Below are 11390 nucleotides of genomic sequence, written 5' to 3'. Positions count from 1 at the left end.
TGAATCCCTGGTGAGGAGATTCAATTGTCCCTGATTCTTTTGAAGGATGATATGATGATTTGAGAGAGATATGGGATGATTTTGTTGATGATAGATGGTTTGATTGGATGATCTTCAGAAATGATCTATGGATTGATCAGATCTTGTTTAGATGTTTCTTTGATCAAGAGAATGAACTCTGATTTCGATCAAAGACAGGTTTTGCTTGCAGAGAATGAACTCCTAGCAATCGATGTTCAAAGATGAACAAAGGATTCACAGATTTAGAGAGATTTTTATTAAAAAGGTGAATGTTTTGTTCTGAAATAAAAGAGAGTTTAAGTAGAGAAGAAGAAGGAAAACGAAAAGTCCTAAATTGCAGAAATAAGAAAATACTTAGGAAAACTAGGTTGGACTGAATCCTTGACTTGATTTTCGAACTGGTTTAGCTCTGGTTCAGAATAAACCAAGCAAACAATTGCTCTCTTTGTTTCTTAGACTTGAATTTCGTGGCTGGCTCATCAGCAAGAGATAATGGATCCTTATCTTGGATATTTGATCTCCTTTTTGGCTGAAAAAGGCCCAACTCATCCATGAATCTGATCCACAATTTTTCCAGCTTGTTTGTCTTCAGCATGCTCCACTCCACCTTAGTGTTCATCTTCAAGCTTTCCATTCAGCCATCCCGATTTATCCTTTGTTGCATAGTCATCTGGCTCAACCATGGTTGCATCATCCCATCCTCCTTTGATATTTGTCCTCAAATTTGTATCTCCTACATCAAAAGGAAACAAGTAAGAAGTGAGACAAATGATCAAGAAAATAAGCATGAAAACTGCATCAGAGTAAGGTTTTGGACAAAACAAAAACTTCCTTGGAGTTTTGAAGTCATCTTCCTCGAGAACTTCCATCTCCAAATCTTTGGCTGATAAGGACGTTGTTTGCTTTTGCTCCTTTGGGACTGATCCTGTTGTTCCTGGACACTCAAAATAGAGACTAGATATCCAGAATTATCAATGCAACACATGCCCTTGTTCGGATCAAAAACCAAACTTTCTTTCCCTATATCATGCAGCAAATGTTTCAGACCTTGATGATGCATATCAAAGTAAGTATTGTACACCAGAATTGTATCAAGGCACGAGGTAACATGGTTCTTAAAGAAAAATGTTAGAACATGCACAAGTTCCTTATATTCAGAACACAAAAGATCAAGTTCAAACTGAGAATCTCTTAACCAAGGCTCAGCTTGCTTATCAAAGAAAGTATTGTAAACCAGAATATCATCAAAGCTTAAAGCAACACAATTCTCAAGCAATGATCTAAAAACATGCCAAGGTTTATCAGAATCAGAACACAAGATACCAAGTTTAAAAATAGAATTATAAATAAAATCGGTTTCATCTCTAAGTGATTTTGGTTTCTGAAAATTCCTAACCATAAACTCTTTCCAGACATGTGAGGAAGAAAACAAATAACCAGCGGCTATTTTATGCTTAGAACAAAAAACAAAGCTATTTTCTTTGAAGACAAATGAATCAAGCGATTTTTTAGAACAGAAAACAAGCTGTTGCAGAATAAGCTCTAATGACTTTTCAGGATGTTCAAAGCTTTTGTTATGTTCCATAAACTGATAAAAACTCAAAACAAGACCATGATTGATGTCACTATCACAGGAAAACTCTTTTTCTCCAGAAAATTTATCTGGTTCAAGTTTCTTAAAAGAATAAATCATGTTATCAAAAACAGAGTTTGAAACACAAAATTCTTTCACATTTTCAATACCAAAACGTTTTTCATTTTTAGTAGACACCAAAACAAACAATCCAGGCACTGAAATAATCTTATTAAGTTCCTTACAATGCTCTTGCAGGTTAGGGAACAAAGAATTATGAATTGTGCTCAGCTCCAAGCTGCTCTGTTGCTCCATCACTTCACCTCGTGTTAAACTCTTTTGTCTATTTCTGGTGAGTGTTCTTCTGAGACCTTAGAAACTGAGACAATTCTACTCGGTTGCACCGGTTCAAGATAAGTTAGTTCATCACAGGTTTTATTGACAACAAGTTCAGACTGAGGAGAGAAAAGAGAAAACTCATTTTCTGTCTCAGATTCTTTACTTATCTTAATAGATGGCTCTCTTTTCAGCTCTTGGATAATCTGTTCCTGCTTGCTACAATTCCTTCGGTCAGTAGCCTTTGAGGAAGGTCGTGTGCTCTGTCTTTTGTCCTTCTCTAAATCCTTAAATATCTGGTTACACATATCAGTAATGTTTTGGGGACTACTCATCCGCTTAAGAGCTCCCCGCAGCAACTCCTGATCATCACGACTATGGGCAGGTTTTGTTTCTTCTTTGGACTGTTTAGATTGCCCTCTGCTCCTCTTAATAGGCGTGTCCAGCAGCCTCCCTGGTCGTGACCTTTCCTGCAACAAATCAGATTTGTTAAAACCCGATTTTTCTTTACTTAACAAGTATTGTCTTTTTTCTAGCTAACTCTTTGTGGAGGAACTGAATAGGTCAAGCTGTGGGTTTCTCTCAGGACGTCTAGTAGCAATGGATACATCCTGGCTACTCCTTTTGGTCTTAGCTTTCTTCTAAACCTGAGAAACATTATCAAAGAAATCATCAGCATGTTTCTTTTGTAAAAGATCATACTTTTTCATTCTTCTCATGATCTCAGACATCATTGCTTCCATCTGAAATTTATTCAATTTCATAGTTGGTGCCTCCTTTCTTTTACTGACATCCCCAGCCATGGTTTCCTGTTACAATCTCAACAAGAAAAATTAGCACAATAACAGATAGCCGAAGCCTCACAAACTCTCAAGTGTTGATCGGTTCTTCATCATACCAGCGTGCTTCCTCCTCTGCTCTCTGCCATGCTTTAGCCTCTCCCTACAATAGACTGATGGCAAGGCGTAACTTCTCCCATGAAGGTACTTGATTCGTGTCAATGAAGTTGTCTATGTTTTCAACCCATGAGAGAAAATGTTCAGGATTGTTTCCTCCAACAAAAACCTTAGGTATGAACATAGGAACATGTAATCAAACCCAGCAAATAGAGATTTTGAAACTGAAACCCATAAAATAGAGAAAACAAAATCAAAACCCAGAAGAACAGAGAATTTGAAATAATCCCAAATACAGAAAGCAAATTGGAAAGAGATCTGACAAATAAAACCCCAAAAACAGAGAAGAATTTGAAAAGGTAGAATCAAACCCTAGATCAAGAGCCTTCAAATCTGCTTTGATACCACTTGATGAATCCCTGGTGAGGAGATTCAACTGTCCCTGATTCTTTTGAAGGATGATCTGATGATTTGAGAGAGATATGGGATGATTTTGTTGATGATAGATGGTTTGATTGGATGATCTTCAGAAATGATATATGGATTGATCAGATCTTGTTTAGATATGTGTCTTTGATCAAGACAATGAACTCTGATTTCGATCAAAGACAGGTTTTACTTGCAGAGAATGAACTCCTAGCAATCGATGTTCAAAGATGAACAAAGGATTCACAGATTTAGAGAGATTTTTATAAAAAAAGGTGAATGTTTTGTTCTGAAACAAAAGAGAGTTTAAGTAGAGAAGAAGAAGGAAAACGAAAAGTCCTAAATTGCAGAAATAAGAAAATACTTAGGAAAACTAGGTTGGACTGAATCCTTGACTTGATTTTCGAACTGGTTTAGCTCTGGTTCAGAATAAACCAAGCAAACAATTGCTCCCTTTGTTTCTTAGACTTGAATTTCGTGGCTGGCCATTCAGAAAGAGAGAATGGATCCTCAACTTGGATATTGATCCTCTTTTAGGCTGAGAAAGAGGCCTAAGTCATCCATGAGTCTGATCACATCTTTTCCAGCTTGTTTAACATGATTTTCACAGAAAAAAATAAGGTTAGCATGCTCCACTCCACCTTATTGTTCATCTTCAAGCTTTCCATTCATCCATCCCGATTTATCTTTTGTTGCATAGTCATCTGGCTCAACCATGGTTGCATCAGAGATAAAGTGTGTCGGCCAAGAAAAAGGGAGTGTGGCACTTGAGGTCAGCTAAGCCGCAAACACAAACCCTAAGCACACTCATAAGGCCCGTTAGAAACACAAAACCAGGCCCAATATGTATGACCCAAAGAAAATGAAAGATGAATTCAAAATAAATCCTTTGCATACTACCTTTTGTCAAACCATGTCATAACATCACTTACATTTGCGAGAGAGAGTCTGTGAAGCTGATTATTGACTTTTCGTGAGCAAAGCATCAACCAAAAGAAACATCATCTTGCCAAACTTGCCAGAAGGCATACTCAAAGATGTTTTTTACGTCCAGAAGAGAGCTACATAGATTGCTTCCCACTCGTACTAAGCCACCAAACAGGTTTTAAGAGAAATTAGTGAGATCAACCCAAGTCTGTAGCTATTTCTTATTCGAGTAGCTGTCACAAACAAGATCCTTCCGTGCAACTCACTCACACCTTAGCTCCTACAGCACAGTCGTTTGTATGGTCTGAAAACACAGTGTAGACATCTTGTGAGTCCGTCTCTCCAACTCGACAGACATAATAAACCTTGTTGTTGTTTCCACAAGAGACTATTTCTCAACTCAATTGAGTGAAATAGTTGTCAACACTGGAGACAAAGTGGGGCTACACCCTGCTCCAAGCTGAGCTATCTCGAAGAGTCGACATCAACTCTGCCTACTCAGGATAGTGATCGAAATCAGAGTCTGAATGTTGTGTCATACAACTTAAAAACGAGTATCCATCATTCCAGGCCTTTCTTACTTAGAGTTATCTTTGTATTACTCTATGTTGCGAGTGCGTTAGATATGATACTCTCCTTCTTTCTGTTTCACTCAGTCTTTGTTGTGTTTCCTCATTCAATCCAGACAATGATCAATGCTCAGACCGAAAATGTTGCAGCATCCTGGTCTAAGATGAGTGCCTTTCACCAGCGAATCAAACAACTGTACCGTTGTGAAGTTAGAAGGAGTAAGCTGCACAGACGAACTTGTTGGCTCAATGTTTTGGGGCTGTGGTGACCTATCGACAAGCAGTAACACATATATACAGCAGCTCTCTTCTTCTGACATGACTTATTCAGAGATTCACAATTCCCAAGGCCTTTCGAAGACCTAAGAATGTGTTGTAATCCAGAGGTGTGGTGAATAGATCAGCCAGTTGTCTTTCAGTTGATACATGCTCCAAGATCACGATTTTCATCTCAACCAACTCTCTCACAAAGTGATGCCTAATGTCAACATGTTTGGTACGCGAATGCTGAACCAGATTTTTAGACAAGTTTATAGCACTCATATTATCACAATGAACTAGCATAGGGTCAGAGATGATACCGTAATCTACCATTATTTGGCGCATCCAAAGTAACTGGGTGCAGCAGCTGCCTAGAGCGATATACTCAGCCACGGCGGTTGAGAGAGAAACGCAGCTTTGCTTCTTGCTATTCCATGCTACCATGTTGTTTCCAAGGAAGAAACATCCACCAGATGTGTTGTGTCTATCATCCAGGCATCCTGCCCAGTCATCATCACAGAACCCTGCAAAATTCACGTTAGTTTCAAAGGTGTAATGAAGATCAAAATCCAACGTACCTTTCACATATTTAATAATGTGTTTGACTGCATTCATATGTGGTTCCTTTGGACATGCTTGGTATCGAGCACATATACCAGCGCTCAGACACAAATCAGGTCGGCACGTAGTAAGATACAACATGCTGCCTATCATGGCTCGATACAGCTTCTCATCGACATGTTTCCCATCATCATCTCGTGACAACTTTGTAGTTGTGCTCATCAGAGTATTGGCTGTCTTACTCGTCTGCATCCCAAATCTCTTAATAATTTTTTTTGCATATGTGCTTTGTGAGACTGTGATCCCATCATCTAGTTGCTTGACTTGTAACCCAAGAAAATAGCTTAGTTCACCCACCATACTCATTTCAAATTCCTTAGTCATTGTTCTCACAAACTCATCAACCATGGATTGAGAGGTTCCTCCGAATATTATATCATCAACATAGACTTGAATGATAAGAATGTCTCTCCCATTCTCTCCAATGAACATGGTTTTATCAACTCCTCATCTCTGAAACCCAGCCTTAGTCAGGAACTCTGTAGTCGATCATACCACGCTCGAGGGGCATGTTTAAGCCCATACAGTGCCTTCTTGAGTTTGTAAACATAATCCGGAAAGTGAGGATCCTCGAACCCCTTAGGCTGTGTGACATAGACTTCTCCCTGTAGCACACCATTCAAGAATGCACTCTTCACATCTATCTGATACAACTTGATCTTCATATTACATGCCATTCCGAATAACAATCTGATTGATTCTAGTCTTGCAACTGGAGCAAATATCTCATCAAAATCCACACCCTCGATTTGTGTGTAACCTTGTCCCACAAGTCTAGATTTGTTTCTGGCCACGTTTCCTTTCTCATCAGTCTTATTCTTGTGGATCGATTTAGTGCCAATGATGTTCACACCGTCAGGTCGTGGTACCAGTTCCCATACCTGTAACCGATCAAACTGCTCGAGCTCCAGATGCATAGACTCTGTCCAAAACTCATCATCCAATGCTTCCTGGAGCTCTTTAGGTTCAATCAAGGAGACAAAACACTCGAGCTCGTTCATCTCAGCCATGAAACAAGCAAGCTTGACCATTTCCTTGAAATCGATCTGCTTCTTTCTTTTGATTCTCTCATCAAACACACCACCAATAACATCAGCTAAAGAGTGATTCTTATGCACTTTGGCTCGATCCAGATCAACTCGCTGTTCCTCAATCTGATCATCCTCTCCTTCTGATTCATCTTTGATCTTTACATCAGAGGATGTTGAAGCTGGATGTGTGACACACTCAATCGTCTGAGTTACTCGTGCTTGATAGAAGCCGATATTGTGATCAAACACAGCATTCACGTTATCTCCAATAAACTTAGTGCGTTGATTGAACACTCTGTATGCTAAGCTATTTGTCGAATATCCTAGAAACATCCCAACATCACTCTTTGCATCAAACTTCCCAAGATAATCTTTATCATTCAGGATGTAGCACAGACAACCAAAGACATGCATATGACTGAGGTTTGGCGTCTTTCCTTTGAGCACTTCATACAGAGTATTCTTTGTGTTAGGCTTGGCATATACAAGAATTATGACATAACATGCGGTGGCTATAGCTTCTGCCCAAAAGCCTGATGGAACACTGTTTCCGCAGAGCATAGCTCTAGCCATCTCCTGCAGTGTCCTGTTTTTCCTTTATACTACTCCATTTTGTTGAGGAGTTCTGGGAGCTGCATACTGATGTTTGATTCCGGGACTGTGACATAATTTATCAAACTCTTCATTTTGAAACTTCCCTCCATGATCACTCTTAATCTGCACAATGCCGCTTTTTTCTTGTTTGAGTTGTAATACCAGAATGCGGAAACTCTCCAGTGCGTTAGACTTGTTCCTCAGGAAGTCCACCCAAGTGTATCTTGAAAATTCATCTCCAAGAACAAATATGTACTTTTTACCTGCAATGTTGTCTGGCGTGATTGGTCCCATAAGATCCATGTGCACCAGCTCGAGTATCCCCTTGGATCTGATCTCAGAAATTTGCTTGTGCTGAACCTTAACTTGTTTGCCTTGATAACATCCTCCACACAGTGTCTGTTTGTTTCTCTAGTTCTGGAATTCCCCTAACAACGTCAGCATTTACCAGTATGGTCAAACCATTAGTATTCATGTGTCCAAGTTTCTTGTGCCAAAGATCCAACTTAGACTCTTTAGCAGAGTAACACAAGTGTGAAGGCTTCCATATATAACAATTGTTTCCAGATTGCACTCCGCATAGAACCACCTTTCCTTTTGTGTCGACTGCTCGACATTCTTTGCTGTTAAAGATAACTTATAATCCCTCATCACAAAGTTGGCTGGCACTAATGAGATTCGCCTTAAGACCATCCACATAGAAGACATTAATAAGTCGAGGAAGAACAGTCTTCTTCAATTCGCCTACTCCTCGTATTTTTCCTTGACCACCATCCCCGAAGGTAACTTTGCCTCCTATGATATAATCGACTTTCTCAAATAAATCATGATTCCCTCTCATAAGTTTTGAGCAGCCACTGTCAAAATACCATGGAGTGTCAAACTGTGGGTTGGACTCCGCACTTGTATAAGTGATGTTGCTTACTAACTCAGCTTCAATGGATGAGTTTGCGAAGTTGCAAATGATAGGTTGCTCTGTGTCAGTGCGTATCTCACTCTTTTGGATGTGTGAGACGATCAAAGTTCTCTGCTTGTAGTTCGGGTACAGGTCTCGCTTGGCTATCCAAACATGACCATACATTGACGGTTTCATAAAGCAAAGGTTCATTCTCCAAGCTCGCTGATACTGATTTTTGCAGAAGTAGCATAACCTGATGTTATGACCACGCTTTCCACAGAAGTGACACCCATTTCTTTGTCGTGTGGTAGCAGTCTTCTTCAGGTTTTCACTTTTCAGATTACTAGTCTGAACTTCTCCCGAGACTTGGATTTCTTTTTCTTTTGAACTTCCTTTCACAAACACAATTTCTCCAGCAGATTTGGATGTGGAACCTTGAAAACCTAGTCCCCAACTGCTGCTAGGACACTGGCCAATGGTGAGAAGATGATCCAGAGTTGTGGTGCCAGTAGTTACTTTCTTGAGATTTTCAGCAAGTTGGTTTTCAAGTAATGTGCTCTTGTCCATCTCCTTGGTTAGTAGGTCATTCAGATGATTTACCTTCTGCTCAAACTGCTTCTGCACCCTTTCTTGTTCTGTCATGGCCCTTTTTAGTGACAGCATCTCATGATCTGAATCTTTAAGGATTGATAGTTCAGCACCCTGATTCGAAGGTTTCTCCAATTCCAAGATGTTCATCTGAGCTTTTAGCATGACATTTTCTTTTAGTAGTTGCAGGTTCTCATGACTGAGCTCAACAAATTTGTCGAACAGAGACTTGTATTTTATTTCAAGATCATTGTTGACATCATCTTCATCCTCTTTCACGGCTGAATCTAGTTTCGGATCTCCTTCCTCACAGATAAGTGCCATAAAGTTCAGATGTAGCTCCTCTCTATCGATGTCATTTTCTGAGTCTGTATCACTGAAGCACACGAGTGACTTGTCATTTTTTAGATTGTTAGGACATTCAATTCGAGTGTGACCAAACCCCTTGCAGTCAATGCACTTCAGCTTTTTTGTTTAGCTAGAGGACACTCGCTGCAAAAATGCCCATAGCCCTCACATTCGTGACACTGCAACTCTTTTTCTTAGAGTTCTTTGAGTCTTGCCTAGTGTGTTGAGAGTTGCCACGATCTGATTCATTTTTCTGAAAACGTGAGTTGGATCGATTTCCTCTTTTCTCCATTCGCTTGATGAATTTTTTGAAGTTTCGAGCCAATAATCCCAAGTTCTCTTCAATTTTTGTGATTCGGTCCTGCACTTTAGAGTCAGCTGCAAATGCGATGCTCTTTTGAGAGTTTGCATTTCGATTAGTCTTCTCCAGATCGTGAACCTTCAAGATGCCAGACAATTGATCAAACTTCATCTCATCAGTGTTGACAGCTATATCCAGTACTGCTTTGTATGCTTCAAACCGTGGTGGAAGGCATCTTAACAATTGCTTCACCAGATCCTTCTCATCGTATTTCTTTCCAAGAACTGAGGCTTCGCTAGCTAGTTCACTGGTCTTTGAGATGAATCCGTCAATTGGTTCATCATCACCCATCCAAAGATTTTCAAACTTTGAAGCTAAGTGATTAATCCTTGTTCTTCGCACACTGGTATTCCCTTCAAAGTGATTGACCAAGATATCCCATGCTTCTTTACCAGACTTACACCCTTGGATGATTTTGAACTGGTCTAGATCAACTACAGAGAAAATCGCAGTGAGTGCTTTGGAGTTGAATTTCGACGCTGCCTTCTCTTGATCAGTCCACCTATCTTTTGGCTTTGGAGCCAGTGTTTTGTCATCAGTCATCATCGTAGGAACATACCAACCTTCTTCCACTGCAGTCCACGCATCCTCGTCAATTCCTCTAATCAACTGTCGCATTTTTACCTTCCAATGACCGAAGTTACCGCTGTCCAGCATGATAGGTTTCTGAATTCCAAATAGTTTCTTCATGGTGTCCATGAAATCCGTAAGATCTCAACCTGTTAGTAGTATATGATACCACAGAGGTTTCCTGCTCTGATACCAAATGTAAGTTCAGATACTACCAGTAACAGGAACAAAACACGAGATACCAATAACACTTTCTTGTATATTACAAATCTGTTAAAAAAATCTTCCTAGATATGTTTAATCCGAATTACACTCAATCTCACACGACTAGAGACAGACCAATTTCTAATCTCACTAAACAGAAGCACGAGCTGCACTAACAAGTCACTCGTCTTCAATAAGCTCACAAGAACAAACCTCTTGCTCTAGCTTTTATCACTTTAACGGCTGACCTAACTCTACCCAAGGCAATCAGGTTAAATACCCTTAACACAATATCTTATTTTCCTAATATTGTGATAAGCCCAAATCTTCCAGATCTTATTTGCTTCACACCAAAGTAATATTCTGGAACCAATGAGTAATCGACACGTCATCGTCTCATAACTAACTTGTAACGGCAAGTTACACTTCCACCAGTGCATGTAACACGTCCTCTGTTTCACGATATGTCAAGCTCTTTTTCCTGAGCTTACAGGGCTGAGTTTGCGGGTCAACCAACCCCGACCCGACCCACCACGGATCGAGTCATTTTTCTATTCAAAAATCAAATTCTCACGATTAGCTATTCATCCTGATAAAACTTGCTAGTAATCCGCCGAAACAGCTTCTGATAATATTAATTATATTAAAAATAATTATTTTAATTATATATTATTGTTTTCTAAAAAATAATATTGAAATAATATAAAGGGCAAATCTCCAAAATAGCACATTTCTAAGTTTATATCACAAAAATAGCACTCAAAAACTAAAATGACCAAAATAGCACAATTCTAAGTTTATCCTTTGAAAATTTTAATTTTTTTATTATTCAAAATTTGAAATCTTATCTCCAAAACCTCATTTCTCAACTCTAAACCCTAAACCCTAAACTCTAAACCCTAAACCCTAAACCGTAAACCCTAAACCCTAAACCCTAAATCCTAAACCCCACCCTTTAACTCTAAACCCTAAGTTTGTGACTTTTGATAAAACATTAAGTGCTATTTTTGTGACTTTTGACCTTGAGTGCTAGTTTGCGAACAAAAACTTGATTAAATGCTATTTTTGTCTTTTTCTCTAATATATATTTATAATATTTTATATATTCTTAGGAAAATATTTTGAGAAAAAGACAAAAATAGCACTAAATCAAGTTTTTGTTCCCA

Source organism: Brassica oleracea, chromosome C6 (genome assembly GCF_000695525.1).
Source record: "Brassica oleracea var. oleracea cultivar TO1000 chromosome C6, BOL, whole genome shotgun sequence".
NCBI lineage: Eukaryota > Viridiplantae > Streptophyta > Magnoliopsida > Brassicales > Brassicaceae > Brassica > Brassica oleracea.
This window is presented reverse-complemented; position numbering follows the sequence as displayed.